Genomic DNA, 18,958 nt, shown 5'->3' with positions numbered 1-18,958 from the left:
GTGGCAAAGTCACCTTGTCATGATATGGGTTGTGTGATTGGTCAACTTTTTTCATGGTATTGTAGGTGCCAGTTAGGTATCTAAGCTGGTGTTTAACAATGTTCATATTGAGGGCCATACATCATATTTTGTTGTGACATGATGTTGGCACTTTACCGGTACTAGCTGGGGTGGCGGTGAACATGATGTAATTAGACTTATGTGTACTGTATGATGGAAGTGTTATCTTGTGAATGTGATGACCATACCAGACTTTCTTGTCTTTTAGCATCAGCTCCGGCAGGCAAAGGAGATGGGGCAAGGCAGAATGGGGAAGCTTCTGGCCACGAGACCTCCAGTCATGAGCATATCGACACAGAGGGACCAAGTGGCCCCGAGAGCGAGGGGAGAGCCACGAGGAAGACCGGATCCAGTACATCTTTTTCTGAATCCTCCTCCAGTGGCCACTTCCTAGTGGTTATGGACCCATCTGGGACCACCCGAGTACCATCTCAGTTCGCCACCCCCCATTCTATCACCGCCCTTCCTGTAGCTCCCCACCTTGTTGGCCGTGCCCATCCATCCAAGAGAGTGGGCATCTCCTTCACCACATGTACCTTTGTCCCAGCCTCTGTTAGCCCTGCTGCCCTCAATGAGGAGGCTATAGCCCTTCTTTGGTCGAACTCTGTGGGTCAGTCAACCATTGTGAATGCCATCCAGGGACTTGCAACTCACTTCCAACAGAGCATTGCGTTCCTAGAAGAAATTCACAGTGCACTGGCTGGCCTAAAGCAATCATTTCAGGCTCTGGCCTACACAGTGACGGCAGCCAGTCACCCCTTGTCTACTGTATCCCCTCCACCTTCCTTTTCCCAGTCCAAATCCCCCCTTCCCGACCCAGCCAAAACATGCAGACAGGCATGCACCCACCTTAACATCCAAGGGTAGCACAGACAAACATAAGCACCACAAGACACACCAGCGGCACACACACAGACAACATCCACCTGCAGAGAGAGCAACAGTCATGACCTGCCCTGACACCCTCACCACCCCAGCATCAAAGACACAACACCTGACACACATGCAGACACCACACCAACATTCAGTGATCCAGCCGCTATCCTACCTGCAGACAGCACCCCAGCAGACCCTCAGATATCCACCCCAGTCACCACACCTGCAGACACCACAACCACTGACACGCCTACATGCAGCACATCCACCATACCTGCAGTCACCAACCCAACAGATAGCCACCCTGCCACAATGGCATCCTCCAGCACCTCCACCTCCTTCAGCCCAAAACACATAAATGCCCTCAGGCACCCACCCAACAGACACCCACCACCCACAAGCACACCTCCCACAAACACGCACCCAAGACATCCACTCCTAAACATCATACAACCCCTACCCCACCCTCCACACCCAAACTCCTTTATGATGACCGTCCCCGTGTGCCTAAGAAATGTTTCCTTTCCGAGTTTGACATTTTCCCACTTCCCCCGTGACACCCCTAAAAGATCCGTTAACATCCCCAAGGCCATCCCTTCCACCTCCAAGGCCTCCTCTACCCCCCCCCCGCCAGCACCCATGCCCTTCTCCCCACCAAAAACAAGTCGACCCCTCCCAAAAAGGTCAGACCCCCTCTCTAACCAAACCTAACCCCCTCCTAAGCCTAAGCCCAAAGAACCCATTCTCCCACCACCCCCAAAGATCCCTGAGGTGCCTCCCTGCTCCCTTCATGCCCCTACTTGTGGAGGTTACGTGGCAGTTATGAGTCAAGTTGGGGCACCGTTTTGTGCCTTTGGTGCAACAGCATGTATATATGGAGGGGCCAATGGCCTTGGACTTATATTTTGTTTAAAATATTTAGTACATTATATTATAGCCAACCAGTTGTTGGCTTTCTGGTTACATCTTTGTCCTGCATTTCCTTTCCTAGTTATGAGTTGTTCCTGGCTGACATTGGTTGTGTGGCAGTACTTGTGTGTGTGTGCTGCTTGATGCTTCCGGTATTGTCTGGGAAGTCTGTGAGGCTGTGCAGTGGTTTTATTCCCCAGGGATAGGGTGTATTTTGTGCGGTGGGTATGTGTATGTAGCTGAAATGTTGTAGTTATGGTGGTGTGTTTGTTGTAGTGCTGTGTGGCTTTGTGTGTTTGGACTGTTTGAGTCTGCATGTATTTTGCATGGCATATTAGGTTTGATGTACTGTGGGTGTGTGTGTGATGTGTATGTCAATTGCTAGGTTGCATGATGGTGTAACTGTTAGTGTTTCACTACAGATGCTTGTGTATTGTGTTGTATGTGTGTGGAGTCCCTGGCCAGTGTCAGTTGGGAGTGTTGGACATGTGTGCAGTTGTGGTATTGTTGTTACGAGTTTGTATGTTGTATGTGAATATGTGAGGCTGGGCCTGTGCTGTGTTGCTGTGCATAGGTGTGTTATTGACATCTGGTGTGAGTGTGTGCAGGATGCAGTGTGTGTGCTTTGTAGGCATGGGTGTATTTGTTGCTGTATGTGACTGTGTGTGTTACTGTACTATTATGAGTGAGTATAGCCCTCGCATCCCCCTCCTTATGGTATGTTATGTAAGGTTTCTAAATTATATATTTTACAACTGTACCACATGAGTGTGTGTACTTACAGTTGTTGTCTTCCTCGTCTACAATGATTCGTTGTCTTTCTGCGGGCAGGAGCAGCGGGATGATGTCTAATTGTGGTTCCATGGTGGCTTCTGACATGTATGTCTTCCTAGAGGTGAGTGACTCCTTTTATACTGTTCGTTTCCGCCTGGTGCACCGTGGTGGTCCGACTGCGGCGGAAATCTTGGCGGTGTGTAACCTCGTAATGAGTCCGGTGGAAACATGGTCTCCGCTGGACTGGTGGAGGCTCCACTCGACTGTGGTGGTCCAACCACACTGGTGATGCCTGCAGTGCTTTGGCAGGATTCTGTGTGCACCACTGCCAATGCCATAATTTGGCAGTCTTCTTCGCCACCCTGTTGAGTCAGACCACCACCGCCAACATGGCCGTCCTTGGACCGCCAAACTCTTAATGAGGCCTTGAGTGTGATGTATAGTTTAGGCTTTCACATATGGATTTACTATGTGGAATTGCTCATGTTCAAATTTGACAGCTAAAATCCCTGCTGCTTGTTGTTGTGAAAAGAAGGTGCAGGGTGAATTTTGATTGTTTGAATCGGTATGTCTGTTATACATGGTATATATTGTGAATTATTAGAAATGTTATGTTTGTGTTGTACTTCTATAGGTGTCTGCCTAAAGGTCAAAAAGTTACACACGATCGGGCTGTCATGTGAATTTCTGTGCTTTGACAGTGTTTTCAATATTGCATGATTCCTATTTTCACAAGTTTGTGCGCAGGTTTAATTTGCCATACGTCTGCTGTGAGCAGCGTAATACCGGTCGATAGGGCAATCAGACACTGCCCGATGGGCTGGTCTGACAGATGAGTGTGTGTGCTCTTTTTTAGCTGGTCTGAGTCGGATTTATGGCCTAGTATGCCAGTTTTTTATGTTGATTTACCTGATAGTAAAACATTTTAGCTAACAGCTTCACAAATTGTGGGGGCATTTTTAATTTGGTGCCCGGGCCTTCTTTTTGTCCCTGGCTGTGAGGAAAAATCTTGCACTCCTCTAGAAAATAGTGATCGCCAAACAAGCATAGAAATACATTGAGAATAAGAAATTAGAAAGGAAATGAAAATAAAAGTTAATTTGTAATTTGGAGCATATTTTATTGCACGTTTAAATTCAACTGCGGTAGTAAGCATATGAGAATACCAAACAAGAACCCCTGCAAGGTATGTGAACCTGATTATTTGTGAACTAAGCAAACTGATGCTTATGAATAAACAAAATTGGATCATTGACACATTATTGAAGTAAACAATATCGGTTGACACAAATAGTGTGTCAAAAATATAGTTTACTAAAATATTGTGTCCCTATATTTATAATGGTTAGTACAAAAATATTGGGAAAAAAATATTGTTTAAATTAATCTTGTCAAAGAACAGACTAAAATATCGACTTCTTACTATAAATAGTGTTTAAAGTAGTAGATCGATATAGTGTTTAAAGTAGTATATACATTTATTATAATGTAAATTAAATATATTCCATTAATATCATATATGAATATATACTTATGTAAACACACAAACACACATATATGTTGTATTTATAGAAATCTATATGTAGTGTAACATAATAAAATATTTATTGTATATTATATTACTTTTTTATATTAAATGTATTTATATATATATATATATATTCATAGAAATACATTTAAAATATTGATAACTAATATATATTGTGAAATACTTATTTGTCTTAATTATGTTACACTAAATATACACATATATATAACACACAATACAAAAACAAATTTACAAAACATTAAAATACATTTTAAAATAAAACCAAATAATACATTTAAAAAAAAAAAATTAACATATAATGCTTTAAAATCTATTCAACCAATATTATAAAACCTGTTAGAGTCTAAGAATATTAAATTTACAGTAGGGAAAGTGTTGGACTTTGGAGGAGTTAGATTTTCTATTCCTACTCCAAACAACACAACAGTAGCGAAAGTGTTGGATTTTGGGGAGGTGAACTTTACTATTACCCCTCTAATCTCTGCAATAGTAGGGGAAAGTGTTAGACTTCAGAAGAGTGCCATTTTCTACTCTCTAGTCTACGCAACAGTAGGGAAAGCATTGGATTTTGGAGGGGTGCAATTTACTATTCCGACTCCAGTCTAAGTGTTGGACTTTGGACGAGTTACATTTGCTATTCGCTCTCTAAACATGCAATAGAAGGAAACGTGTTGGACTTTGGATGGGTAAAATGTACTATTCCTACTCCGGTCAGGGCAACAATAAGGAAAGTAAAACTTACTATCCTTACTATCCTCACTCCAGTCTCTGCAACAGCAGAGAAAGTGTTAGATTTCGGAGGGATGAAATTGAATATTCCCACTTCAAACAGCACAACAGCACGGAAAGTGTTGAACTGCGAAGACGTTAATTTTACTATTCCTACCGCAGTTTAAGCAAGAGTAGGGAAAATATTTCACTTCAATCACATTACATATGTGAGTAACCCCATGAATGTTGAAAAAAATTAAAGTCCTCATTTAAAAAAAAATGTACGTAAAAATATATGTATATCTTTTTAAAAATCTAAAAACAATTATTCAACTTACACAATTACTATTAAAAAAATTATCAATTAATAATTGTTATTCAGTTATTAATTAATTTACTTTTTACACTGTACCCCTACACACCTAGCAGTCCACACCTAAAATATAAGTCAAAAAAATAAAATTGCATAACTTACACATTTAAAATAAATTGAATAATTAATTAAAAATCTATAATGAATTATTACAAAATTAACTTCCTACCCTAGACTCCTTCAAACTCAGCATCCTGCATTTAAACTGTAACTCAAATAAATAAGTATAACACAAGTTACATAAGTGATAATAAATTAAATAATTAATTTACAGTTAATAATTAATTGCTGATAAATTATTACTTAATTATCTTACCACCCTATACCCTTACAAACCCAGGATCTTGCAACTAAAACATAACAGAATATATAAGTATTACACATTTTACATAAATAATAATAAATTGAATAATTATTGATCCATTGAAAATCAGTTGTTAAGTAATTATTGCGTAATTACCGTCACACCTTATACCCCTACAGAGCCAGCTAACACCCCACAGCTAAAATGTAACTCAAATAAATATGGAAATTCTATATGGAGCTTTTAGCAAGGAAATGCTTATTAGACTTTCCTGAGCACTGTCACTTGGTTATTGCTAGTGGAATGTAGATGAGTCAGCAGACTCTGATGACAAAGGGCAAGAAGGTTCTAATCAAGCCTGCCTTTCCAAAGCGTCCCTGAGTGTTGCTTCAAGTGGGGCTATTGGCACCCAGGTACACAGGTTTCTTTGTCCTCATGTTTTGGATACTCTTTCTTGGAACCAGCATCCTCATTACCTGCTGTAAGAGCTATCATCCTTCACATAATGTGTCTGCACTGAAGCCAAAAACTTTATTCATAAAGGAACCACCCCAAGCAAGGACTGGACTTTGGACAGTAGATTGACACCCCCAATTTGGAAATCAGTAAATAGTTGGGACCCAGACCATTCTACTTTGCTCCCATTCCAAGTTCTTCTTGACCAAGGAAGAGAGTGCTCTGCAAAGTATTTGGAGAGCCCCTGTGATCCAGGGCTGATGTCTGTCCAATACTAGTGTGCCAGAGGTGGAGGGACATCACCTGCAGACTGCACAACTTGTTGGAGAACTATGGGCTTGCCTAGCACCTAGATGCCTGCCTACTCCGAGAGAAAAGAAGTGTGCCTGGACCTGCAGTAGGAGAGACTGTCCAGGAGGAGAAATCTAGCCATGGTCCCAAAGTGTTGAGCACCTGAAAGAGTAGATTTACTAACAGGAATACAACTAGTGCCGACCAGAGTTTCAGGGATCTCCCAGACCCCGCATAGTTTTTGTTGTAAACTATGGGAGCATCATCAACCACTAGTGACAGAATGCCGTCCAATGTCACCATGATGTGACATGAGGCACTTGTTCTGCTGCTGCCCTTGACATGCTTCATGACTTGAGAGTCCCAACAACACAGTTGTAGCTGAGGACCTCCATCGGCCTGGATGCTGCGTCTGCCAAAGACAAGTGTTCACTGTAGAGGCCTGCCATTCTCTTCAGCATTTAGACCACAAAGGATGCATTATTAACGCTTGCACCTGACCCTGCCCCGGTAGCAGGAGACCTGAATTTAGACACTGAAGGATTGTGTCTAGGACTCATAAAGATAATTCTGTACATTAGCAAAATTAACACTTGCCTTCAACTTGCCACTTTTTGTTCAAGGTATGATACAAACTGGCATACAGGTTACATAAGTAGTTGCTCACACAGCCCAATTTTGAGCTCCCACCTCTGCTATCCCTGATGATATTCCTTTTCTTTGCTGATAGAACTCAATATCCGGCTGTGAGATTCACATAGAAGTTTGCTAAAGCCTTTCAACTGCCTTTTGGAGAACATTGTAACTAAACCTGCTTTAATGTGTCTAGTATTTCGATTTGCTCTGAGATTAAATTATATCTCCTTTTAATAAGAGATGCAGTGGGCTAGATAATGAATTATTGTATCTGTTGTTCAACTGAGTTCTTAGTTTCTACCCTCACCACTTCCCTGAAAAGCCTTTGTCTGCTTGCACCGCTACCATGAGAGTCAAGTGTGGGAAGAAGGTACTTGGCCCATTTTGCAGAGTGGACAGACTCGAGGACACCGGAGGTAAACAACTCCAACCACCATCGTTCTAGGCAAATCCTGCCTGCCCTGTGCCCACCACTATAGATTTTATTAGAAGTTGTTGAACATTTGTTTACTTGTCTTAGGGCTGTACGTGATGTGAATTGTTCCTGTGGTTTTTCTAGCAAGATGGATATTTCATCCAGGGAAATATGTTTTTCAGTACAGCACCACTCAAACTGTTCTCATTATCTACCAATGAAATGTATTTTGTGAAATTGCCAACAAGAAGAATTCATTCTGGTATATTGCTCTTGACCTTCAAGTTTAGGCCTGAGTTCAGTTTTGTTCATTCTGTAAGAAATTGGGTTTAAATATTTCCCAGTATCCCTGCCCATCTAAATCTCCTAACCAGTTCCAATGCAAGCACTGCTATTTTAGAATATAGGTTACGGCTGATTTTTATCAAAGACCCCTGACCTTTGGCCAAAAGAATGGGATTATCTACTGTCACTCACAACTGACCATATAATACCGATCAAACTATACAGCTCGGAGCAAGTATACTGTGGAACAGGTTATGAGCTGTAATTAAATAATTTACCCAGCGAGGTGGCACTCCAATTAAAAACGCAAAATATGCCAGTGTTAAAGCTAAAGGCCATCACTTAGCAGGTGACCCTGCGGCAGTCGGCCTGCTCAATGTAGAGACCCCCTATCACTGGGAAGTTTAACTCCAGTGACAGAGTGGACGCGCTTTCGGTGAAAATGCAGCGCCAGCCATCTTGCCATGCCTCTGCAGCCTACTGAGCTTTTTTCCTGTTTCTCAGCAACAAATTCCAAAATCTGCGGCTTGTTTCTGAAAAACAAGAATGCGATATTCCTGACGTACTGAGAGTTTTTGCAGGGTGTGGGGGCATTGTTACCCTTTTCCTGTTCGTGCCCATCTTGCCTTTTATGGCAGCCGCAAACAGGAAAAGCAATGACACAAGGCTCGCCAGGCCGGCATTCCGATGCCACAGCAATAGTCGTCTTGGGTAGACGGCCTTATGCAGCGATCACCCACCTCTAAATGAAGTGGGGGAGCGGGATGGGCAGAATTCAGCAAGAAGCAGAAGCTCTATCACTTCGTTTTGCTCTCAAAAATAGAATTATAACAGCTTCAAAAACTGGACATGACATGAAATTGTGTTTGTGGTGTTTATAATATCATTTGCTGTACTCTTTGATGAATAAAATGTTACTCTATTTGGAATGAATTTGGGCGTGTGGTTTCTAAACCAAATTCTCTCAAATAATAATTATAAGCGCGTCTTCCCCTAATTAATATTATTCGACCTCGTACACTCTGGTTCATCCATTGTAAAGATATCAGCATTTTTTTTTGAATTGCATGCAATATAAATCTTTTGCAAAGTCACGTTACTGTCAACAAGAAACACAAAAACACATAAAATAGTTGTATTTATCAAACCCAAGAAGCCCAATTTGCTCCCAGTGGGTTTGATTGATTTTGGGATTTACGCAGATAGTTTGGATTTACTGTAAACTGACCTCCGGCTATGCCTGGGGTTGCGAGTTATTGTTATCTTGTTTAGATTGGGATCTGGAGAACGAGTGTCCCTGCTACAGTTAAAGACACATAAATCTGGGTGAATGTTAAACAAGACATGCGGATGCCGGCACTGGGACGTCTCCCTTGGCTCGCACTTCTTTTATTTTCGTGTTTGCTCAGACCCTTTGAAAGAAATGAGCACACACGCTTGACTAATGACCAGTGTTTGTGTACACTGCCATTGGGGGAAGTTTTTAAAGTCGCTTCTCTCCGAAACAAAACATGTACTGCTTCAGGGGGAACAGCCGGTTGTTAGCAGGACGCGCACCAGTGACAGGGTTTACTGGAGGCGGTGGGATGGTGCGACCTGGGGATAAACAGAAGAAGCGGCGGCTTTTCAGTCTCCCCCTCAGAGTAGGAAGGAACAGGACGACATCTCCATACCGGCCAGCAGCCTGTAACAGACGCCTTAAGTACAATCCCCTGGCCGTATACCTGTTCCTCAGCTCGGCCTACCAGCCAAGAAAAGACCTCAGCCCAGCCTGTCTCTCCATGCTGGCGCCGCGCCCCACCACAAACTTCTGCCTGTTCACAATAAGAAGGCCCAGAGGGCATCCTGCATCTTAATAAATATCCCTCCACCTAATGTTCTGTCTGACGATACTGTCGGTTCCACCGGACCTCACTACAGCTTGCTGTTGAATAAAGACCTGAAGAGAGTGCTTTTGTCTGAGGGATTCCTTGCTGAGGGGTGCTTGGTTAGCAAAAGGGGATCTAAAAGATTCCCCTCTGTCTGTTCCAGGTCATCAAACTCACAGTTTCCATAATTTCAATAGAAGGGCAAACGATTCCAATTCAAGTTATTTTTGGCTTGTCCTCAGTCTCTTGGTATTTCACTGAGCTGCTGAGGCCAGAGGTAGTGATAGTAAGATCTCACAGGGTCAGAATAGTGATCTACTTAGATGGCATGCTACTGACAGACAACTTCAGAGAGCAGTTAATCAAATAGTTAGTATGTGGGTTTTCCCTTTTTCGGCTGTTGGGATTTGTCATAAATCAAAAGGCATATTTGTTAACCCCATCACAGCAAGTTCAATTACTAGGCTTGGGAAAAAAGACTATGCAAAAGCGTCTCTTTTTCTCCCACAAGGAAACCTCAAGTTGCTAAAGAGATCTGGTCAGTACTCAATAGACACATTTTTGTTCAGGAGATTTGCCAGGATTGTAGGTCTTTTGTCCACATTAATTTATGCAATATTTCCAGCCATACTACATTATTGAGCTATTTAATGCCTGAAGGTGTTACATCCTGACAGAGGCCTCCCTTACTCAGCATTACTTTCATTTCTCCAGAGGTAAGGTAGGAGTTGGACTGGCGACTCCCCCAGTTTAAAGCCTTGAATGGAAGATCCTTTTTTGGCCTGTTCTAAGACATAATGTTAGTCAGGTGCCCACAAGATTAACCAGGGTACACGATGAGGGGACCCAGTCACAGGAGGAAAGTTGCCTCCCGAAGAAATTCACTGTTGTATGAATTACTTGGAACGGTTTGAAGATACCTTCAATGTGAAATGTTTAGCTCAAAACTACTTAAACTATTGTAGACTCATTTGAATGGATAACATCTCAGCGGTTACTTATATAAAAAGTTAGGTTGTGAAAGGTCCAAAAGTGTAGTAGACCTGGCGAGGAAGTCAGGTGAAGTATCTCCAAGGATTTTCCAACTCAGTGCCAGATGGTGTTTGTGAGAAAGTGCATTATTAATTAAAAAAAATTATAGTGGTCCTCATGTAATAATGGTGCTGTTCCTTGGTAGGTCCAGTTAGGTTTCAATAATTTAAACCTGAGCTCAACCCTTGGTAGCTTGTAGCACAGAGCACACAGGCTTAACATAGGAGAAATGTGTAAAGTATATATTGGTACCAGAACAGGAGAAAAGCAGGAAACACAACACAACAAAAATCCAACTCAAACTCATAAAAATAGAGAACATTTTAATGAATAGACACCAAAACTACAAAAATCTGTTATAGGGAATCAGAGATATATTTTTTCAAACCATTAAACTTTTCTAGCTCCAAAAAGCACAAAGCATCAATCACAGGTATCTGATCATCCTAGACTGGATCAAAGTCAAAAGTTAAGGCCGTCTACGATGGAGCACAGGTCAGACAGAGGGAGCATGTTCATCCCAGTGGAGGGTTTACCTGTTGACCCAGTTGGTTTTTTGGAGAAAAGTAACCCCTCAACCAGGGTGTCCCTGTGTCGGGGTGCCAGCTGGATCCAAAGAGGGACCTGTCAGCAGTGGTCGGGGGAAGTGCAGTACCTCAGCGGGAGTCTCAGCTCCGGCGGAAAGTTTGAAGCTGTCTACATTAATGGCAGGTAAACTCCAAGTTGGCAAAGTCTGGGCCCAGGCAGGTGTTGTTGGCAGAGTGCTGTTCTGCCATGGTCCCAATGAAGTCCTTTATGTATGGAGTTAGAAGATTTTTTGGAAGTCAGGATCCTTTCAGCAGAGCAAGCTAGCAAGTTGAGTCTAACCGGCAGTTTGATGACAGCAGTTGTGGCTTGGAAGCTTCTGGTGGCAGCCTTTCGTTCTTTTTGCAGAAAGTTTAGAAAACATCTGCAAGTACACAGTCTTACAGTGTTAGATATGGAAAGAGTACACTCTAACATCAGCCAAGGGTCCTGGATATATTGGGCAACACTTGTGGGTTAGAACTTACTCTCCCAGAAGACACTAGCAGGGTCCAGGTCAAAAACTGTTGGACCTGGTCAGCTCGGCTCAGCAGAGATGAAGACTGCTTGGAACTTTTGTGTTCTGGGAGCTTACCAGGAGGCTAGCTGACTAGTCCTTGCAGTCCACTCGTCTGTCCTGAGTACAATTGGGGGAGCAGGTCCAGTCATTAGTGTTTCTGGCCATATGGACAATAGCAGATGCAGCCCTTCTTCTGTTTTCTACAGGTCCTAAGGTCTTCTGAAGAGAGTACTGAGGGTGCCGTGTTTATACTCAGTGTCAGCCTGTAGGTGGGTGAAGTAAATTCTCGGCCACTTCCTGATCAATGGCGTAAAAGTTCCACAAGTGTGTCACTTTTGCAGCACTTTTTTCCCTAGTGCAGATGTCTGGGCACACCCTGGGGTAAGTTCTAGGGTCATAAGGAACTCCCCCTGCAAACCAGTTCTGGTACAGGTTTATTCCCCCACTGGGATTGGCACCACTCTGGCTACTTGGACAACAGCAGGGGAAGGCCTAGATGTGAGTTGCATCTGCCTTTGGAAGGAGATGCCCCTTTGAAGCTTGTGCATTTGGTGGGCAGATCCCTCAGGCCATTCTGTCAGAAGGAGGTCACATCTCCTCCTAGCCTTTTGTTCCCTTTCATGAAAGCCATAAACACCTCCCAGCAGGCTGCCAGGTGACAGCTGGAAAAAAAACTCTGAAAAGACTACTAGAGACTTTAGGAAGGAAAATGGCAACTTTCTAAAACCTGTATGTTCAAAATAGTAATTTAAAATCCGATTTGACCATTAGAATGGATTTGAATTTGCTATTAATTTGCTTCCTTGAATCATGGTTCTAGATATTCCCAAACTGAAATTATTCATTATAAGCTATGATAATGTAACCCTGTGCCTTTCTATGAGAAAACCATACTTGCTACAGTGAAACATGACTTTGGAGATTTTTCACTGCCATGACGTCTTACTTTTTAAATATCATGCACCCTACCCTAAGGGCTTTTAGGGCCTACCTTAGTGCCTTAGGTATTAAAATGGTAGGTTTAGGCCTTACAAAAGGCCTAAAATTCCCTAGTAAATGGTTTATTATACAATGCACTCTAAATTTTGACTGTAAGAAGCCAATGCTTCACAAAAGTGACACTTCAACACAATATTAGTTTTCGTATAGTGTGCTACTTTGGATCGAGCGCTGCCAATGCTTGTGCAAACATTGATAAATAGCTGGTCCACGCAGGTGGGCAAGACGCAAAGTGCACTACTGTTCTTGCTCTAATGCTTCAAAGGTGAAGAGTCTGTGATGTTTTTACAAACAAATTCTTCATCAAAACGATGCACACACTTCTGACTGCTATAGGCACTATTATTTGCGATAATGTTCCTTAAGTCTCGAAGTAAAATACAAATGTTGCTCCACACTTGTAGAGAAGAACCAATATGTCACTCAACACAAAATTCCTGGGATAAAAATTTATGAAATAACGGAATGCATTTCGGATAGAAAACTCTTTGTCGGGGGTAACTGCCTATGAAATCAGAAACAACTGAGGTCAAAAGATGGTCAATATGCAAGAAAACCACAAAAGCTGAGAAATGAGTGAGTTTTGGATGCAAGGACATAGAGGAAGGGGAGCCCACTGTATAACAAAAGAAGCCCCATGTGATTGACCTCGCTAATTTATGCTTTCAATTCAACAGAGGACAGCAGAAAATAAGTACAAACACACTTATGACTGTGTAATCGAAAGCAGTAACGTGAAAAACTTGATCGAACAGTATACCACTGTGATATTGAACCCAATACATTAATAGCAAGTGAGTACAAAATGATGCAGAACTGAAGTGCAAAAACGGAATTGGAAAATCCGTTCTAATATATGACCAGGCGTAGCCGATATTGCTTCTGAAAACTACAGCTCCCGGCATGCATCAGCTAGGATGATTTGTTAAAAAGAGCATTTACGCTTGTATCACCAATGGATGGTTCGAACATATTGGATGGAAAACGTGAACCATTGCTTTGCCGTGCTATATTTGTTTACAGGTTGTTATCATGCATGAGTGAGACCGGACACAAAAAAACACACAATTAGAATCATGATGCAGTTCTCTTCATGAATCCTTTAGAAAGTACTTGGATACATTTTTACAACAGTTTGGCCAGACCTTAAATATCTTACATTTAAGACAAAATAGATTTTTTGAAACATTTGGATCAAATTCCTATTATGGAACCCAACACGTGGTGGCAGTGCACCATCGATTCGACAACACTCTATACTTCAATACCCCATGAAGAAGGCATAGCGGCTGTAGAGTGGGCTCTGCTATGTCAAGATAATATTCGAGCCAACAAACTCTTCATACTAGACCTTTTGCACTTTTTATTTTTATCACAGTTACTTTTCATGGAATGATGGCTTGCATTTACAGAGAAGAACTGGGCTTCGATGGATTTTTCATGAGCACCGAGCTATGCCAACATCTTCATTGCTAAATTTGAGGACCAACACATTTATGCGAGTGAGAGTTGGGAAGAAAACATATTGGTTTATCTCATGTACATCAACATCATCTTCTTGATTTGGAAGGGGTCCAAGGTCATGTTTGTCACAATCTACCTTTCGCTTACCACTCTGGTCAGATGGAGCTGAAGTGCGACCTTGGTTCTTGTAGGTCCTGCTCTAGCCGAGGTAATATCATGCGACCCCTTCCGGTAGCCACGGTGCTGCTGACAGTGGTACACCACAACATTCCGTGCCCTCCAGAAGGAGTCCCAGAGGAAAAACCCGTAAGGGAAAAAACCTCTGTGACAGGAACTCCCTGGAACAGGAAAAGGACACGTCAAAAATCAGAACTCCAACGGCAGGAAAAGAATAACAGGATAAGCTGGAAAAAACAGGAACAACAACTGGAATCAGAGAAAAGCCAGCTGGATGGTGATCACCACCAAAGTAAGTGTTGCAAGGCAAAGAGAACAAGAATCTGACCCATTATATACCACTTAGCAGGAAGTGACATGCAGGCAGAAGCAAGAACGCCATCTTAGACAGGGAAAGTAGCTATAAAAACAAAGCAGAAAAACGCACCATTTTAGATAGGGAAACAGATGCATGCCGGGAAACAAAATGAGAATTGCATGCTGGGAAGGAGAGAACATGGCCCCACAAGGAGAAAGAAAAAAGAAAAAGGAAGAAAGAAAGAGCCGTAGAACAGGGCACCAGGTAAGTGAAGGGCGGGGCGGGGTGCAGATACCCCACGGCGAACATCCACATCAAACGTTGAACCCGGGCCTCCAACCTCTCCGTGGGTAATAATAGATGCCGCGGCTGAGGAAGAAGGACGTGGCAAGCCCCGCAATCCGATTAATGGACCGCAGCCCGAGCAGAGGACGCCGTGGGAGCCCGTGGCACGAAATTGTTTGAGAAGAACATCGCACTACTGAACCACATAAATCCAAGGATACAGTTCACACACACGATCAGCAACCTTTCAATTGTATACATGGATGTCCAAACAGATTTGTCATCATTGGGGTTATCGACCAGAGTCCACAAGAATACCATAGATTGAAACAACTCATTACACTTACACAGTTCTCACCTACAGGCACTTAAACAACATCTGCCTTTTTCACAATGCCTCTGTATTAAGAGAATTACCTCTAACCTTGAGGTTAGTATCCAAACCATAGAAGCTTATAAGCCACAATATATGGCTAGATACTATCCAGAGACTCTGCTGAATTCCACGCTACAGCGCATCAAAAAGATGGACCACACACGTTTTCTACAGCATAAATCAGCAGAAAAATCAGCACGTCAGGTGTTTGTTTACAGATTAGCAACAAAATAACAATTAAACAATTAAACTCATCATTCACCAACAGTGGGAATTGTTGAAATATCAAGAAGGGTTGTTCCAACACAAGCCGATATTCGCACATCAATGCACGAAAAATCTTAAAGACATCCTAACTTCAACCAAACCAATGTCACCCGTCACATTCCATGGCACGAGGAGATGCCAGAACTGCATACATTGTATTAACGTAATTTTGGGTGACAGTCACACATCCCAAAACTAGTCAATTTGTAAAATTAAGACACACTTCAGATTGCAACACCCAGTGCGTTATAAATGGTATTAAATGCCCATGCGGTTCAATCTATGTAGGAAAAACAGGGGGGAACATTAAAACATGGATGACTGAACATAAGAGCATGATAAGGAACACAAATAAAAATTCTTCTTTGGCCGCACTTTGGGTGGTCTTCAATCATAGTAGAGCACACCTACGTTCATTGATTTTGGAGATAATTAAACCCAACCTTGAAATCAATGTGCAAAACATTCTCTTTCAAAGAGAAACATTCTTGATCAAAAAATGTGATTCCCTTCTGCCTCATGGTCTTCTTAATTGATTTCTTTAGTATCATGTTTATGATCATTCAGGTTAAAACAGTCTTTGAAGGGACACAGAACCTTTCCATTTATCAACATATGCAGGATCCAAATACGTGAAACAAATCAACCTTCAAGGTAAGTGAGATAGAGTACTTCCTACTTTCAAAGTTAACATTCAAACATGCTTTAAATCCTTAGAATACCTCCATGTATTGTGCTTCCAAATTTGATTTCAAAGAAAAACAGTCTCTAAAGATCTTGGACCCTGTACATTCTTCAAGTAGGGTAACTATGTGCTATGGGACTCACAGATCAGATAAAGCAACTTTCATGGTTTATATCCCTTTATATTAATTTCTCTCATTGTTTTATTCCATTGTTTTAAATAACATATTGCCTGTTCATTTGGAGTGAATCATATATGTGTCTCTAAGCTCCTTCCAACTTACTGTGCTACTTGCTCATGCAAAAGGTTAGCTACATGACGGAGGTTTGCGAAGCTCTTGTGAGGTATGTCGAGGGGAGTAGCTTCCATTGAAGCAGCAGGTGTAGTGGCACTGGGCCCAGATGGGCTCACTGAACACTGATTTTCCTTGTATTTCACTGTTCGAACTATGTCCAGGGTGCCCATTTCCTTCCTTGCACTAGAGCCCATGAACCATAGCATGTCACTGGATATGCCAGGCGCTTTTGTATGAGATGACTGTATCTTTAAGCTACATCCTTAAGTGCTCCATGTCTGCAAATTCAATTGAGAATGGATTCTGTTCAGTCAGCGGCAGAGTTCAATTAGCACATCTGCGAGGAGAAACCGCACTCTTGGTTTTACAGAACATGCTGCGCTGTACTCTCGTAGTCCCCGTAAATGAACAACATACACACATGCTGTTTTATTTCAGTATTTCTTTTAGTATTTATGAGGCCCGTACAAGGAGTAGAAGGATGTTTTGTGTATGCACTTTCAGGCCAGGCAGCTCCCTCCTGTAACTCCATTGCAGTCACCTCTGCTGAATGCATGGGTAGTGGGGGTTGCAGCAAAAGAACATGTCCTTATAAAGCACTGCAGTAGAGGCCCGCCACAGAAAGCAGCGTAGGTTATACACAGCGGGGTGAGCATCGGCTCCTATCCAGTGGAGAAGAGGGATTCCGACGTGTGAACCCAATTACTGCATCCTTGTTTATTATAATTATGGGATTCTGTTGATTATTCTAATGATCTCAAAGTGCTCAGTGAATCATATTTTACCTAATAAGTTAAGAGGCTGCATGCACTAGAAGCTGAACCAGCAAGCCCCGGCATGCTTTTGTGCTTGCAGGATTCTACAGTGTCAGCACCTTACCAGACCTTGCCCAAGCCGCATGCGGAAGTTACGTTAATGTAACCATATAGTATGACTTGTAGCAGACACTGAAATGCTGCCTCTTCAGTACATACGTCAGCCCCTCGGCGTGCTTCGTGCTTTAATATGGCAGTTTCTAGTTTTAGAAAGGTTATCTTCAGGACGCACATAATTACTAGCAAGATGGACCTTGGCCATACTAGTGGCTTAGCAGCATGCGTGTGCTCCTGAATGTCACCTTCGATAAACTTGCCGATGGAAGCATGACCTAACACCTCACCTTGCCATCGCGTCTCTTCAGTGCATCTCAGTGTCTACACATCACACTAAATAATGCACCATAGAAAGGGATGTATATCCGCGTTGTATTTAGGCTGTGCGTCTCACCTCATTTCAATTTAAATGCAAGTTTGACTACCAACCATCCTTGTGCAATTCAACTGACGTGCTAATCATTTGCGTCACAAAACTCAGGAGGCTATTTGCGACCTCTTGTGATGGTCTGCTTGTGAAGAGAGGTAGCTAACAAGGGACAGCAGACCTCTATCCCTTTGCAGACATAAACGAAAACCTATTTTTAAAGCAGCTTGAGTTCTTTGACGTGACGGATGCTGCTTGTTTGGGTCGAGCCTGCGAGTGCATGCGTTAGCTGGCTCATTCACACACTCTAAAGCTCAGTCCCCTTGACCACGCAACCACTGTATTCATTACCTCTATCAAATCCTTCAGCTTCTTTGAAAAAGGGTTGAAAGGAAAGTCCAGATGAATATTCAAGTCTTGCAAGGATACATACAGTGTAGATTTCGGAATTCATATTGTAATTCCAGCCTTATTAACAGTGAAAAAAGACATGCATTGGAGGAGATCAGATTCACTATGCTCACTCAAAGAGCATAACTTAAAGGGTGAGGGAGATCAGATTCACCATTGTAACTAGAATCTTACTACGATTGGGCAAAGAACATAAATTGGGGGAGAACAGATTTACTCTTCTAATTCTAGTCCTAGCAACATAAGGAGAAGGCATTAATTTAGGTCAATCAGATTTAATATTCTAACTCCAGTCTTGCCAACAGTGAGGGAAAAGTGCATAAATTGAGACTAGGTTAGATTTACTATTAGTTTTAGTATGCTAACCCAGGCTTACCAATATTAATGAAGGTACCTACATTGAGAGTAATCAAATTTAGTATTCGACCTCCAATATTAGTTAGTCATATTAGAATTTATGTATTGTTTGTTTATTTTTGTAATGTTATGTAGCTTGGACATGGCCCGAAGGCATCAGAGCGCTTTACAACACACAGAATACAGGGTTACAGCAGGTTACATCAGTAGTCGTTGAACACAGACATTTACGTCAGTGTATGTATATAAGAGTTACCATAAAAGACAGTTACAACAATAGGGCAAAGGATATTAACAGTTAAACTAAAAAGCAGATCAGGGCACATTGAAGAAAGTAAATAAGTCTGGTCGAGGGTGATTTAACCAGGATGTCTGTCAAACAGGAGGAGCTTGTGTCCTTTTTGAAGGTTGCTAGGCAGGTGGTTAGACGACGTGAGGGAGACAGAGAGTTCTAGATTCTAGTGACGCTGCCAGAGAAGGAC

Source organism: Pleurodeles waltl, chromosome 6 (assembly GCF_031143425.1).
Source record: "Pleurodeles waltl isolate 20211129_DDA chromosome 6, aPleWal1.hap1.20221129, whole genome shotgun sequence".
Taxonomy (NCBI): Eukaryota; Metazoa; Chordata; class Amphibia; order Caudata; family Salamandridae; genus Pleurodeles; species Pleurodeles waltl.
Note: the sequence above shows the minus strand (reverse complement) of the source record.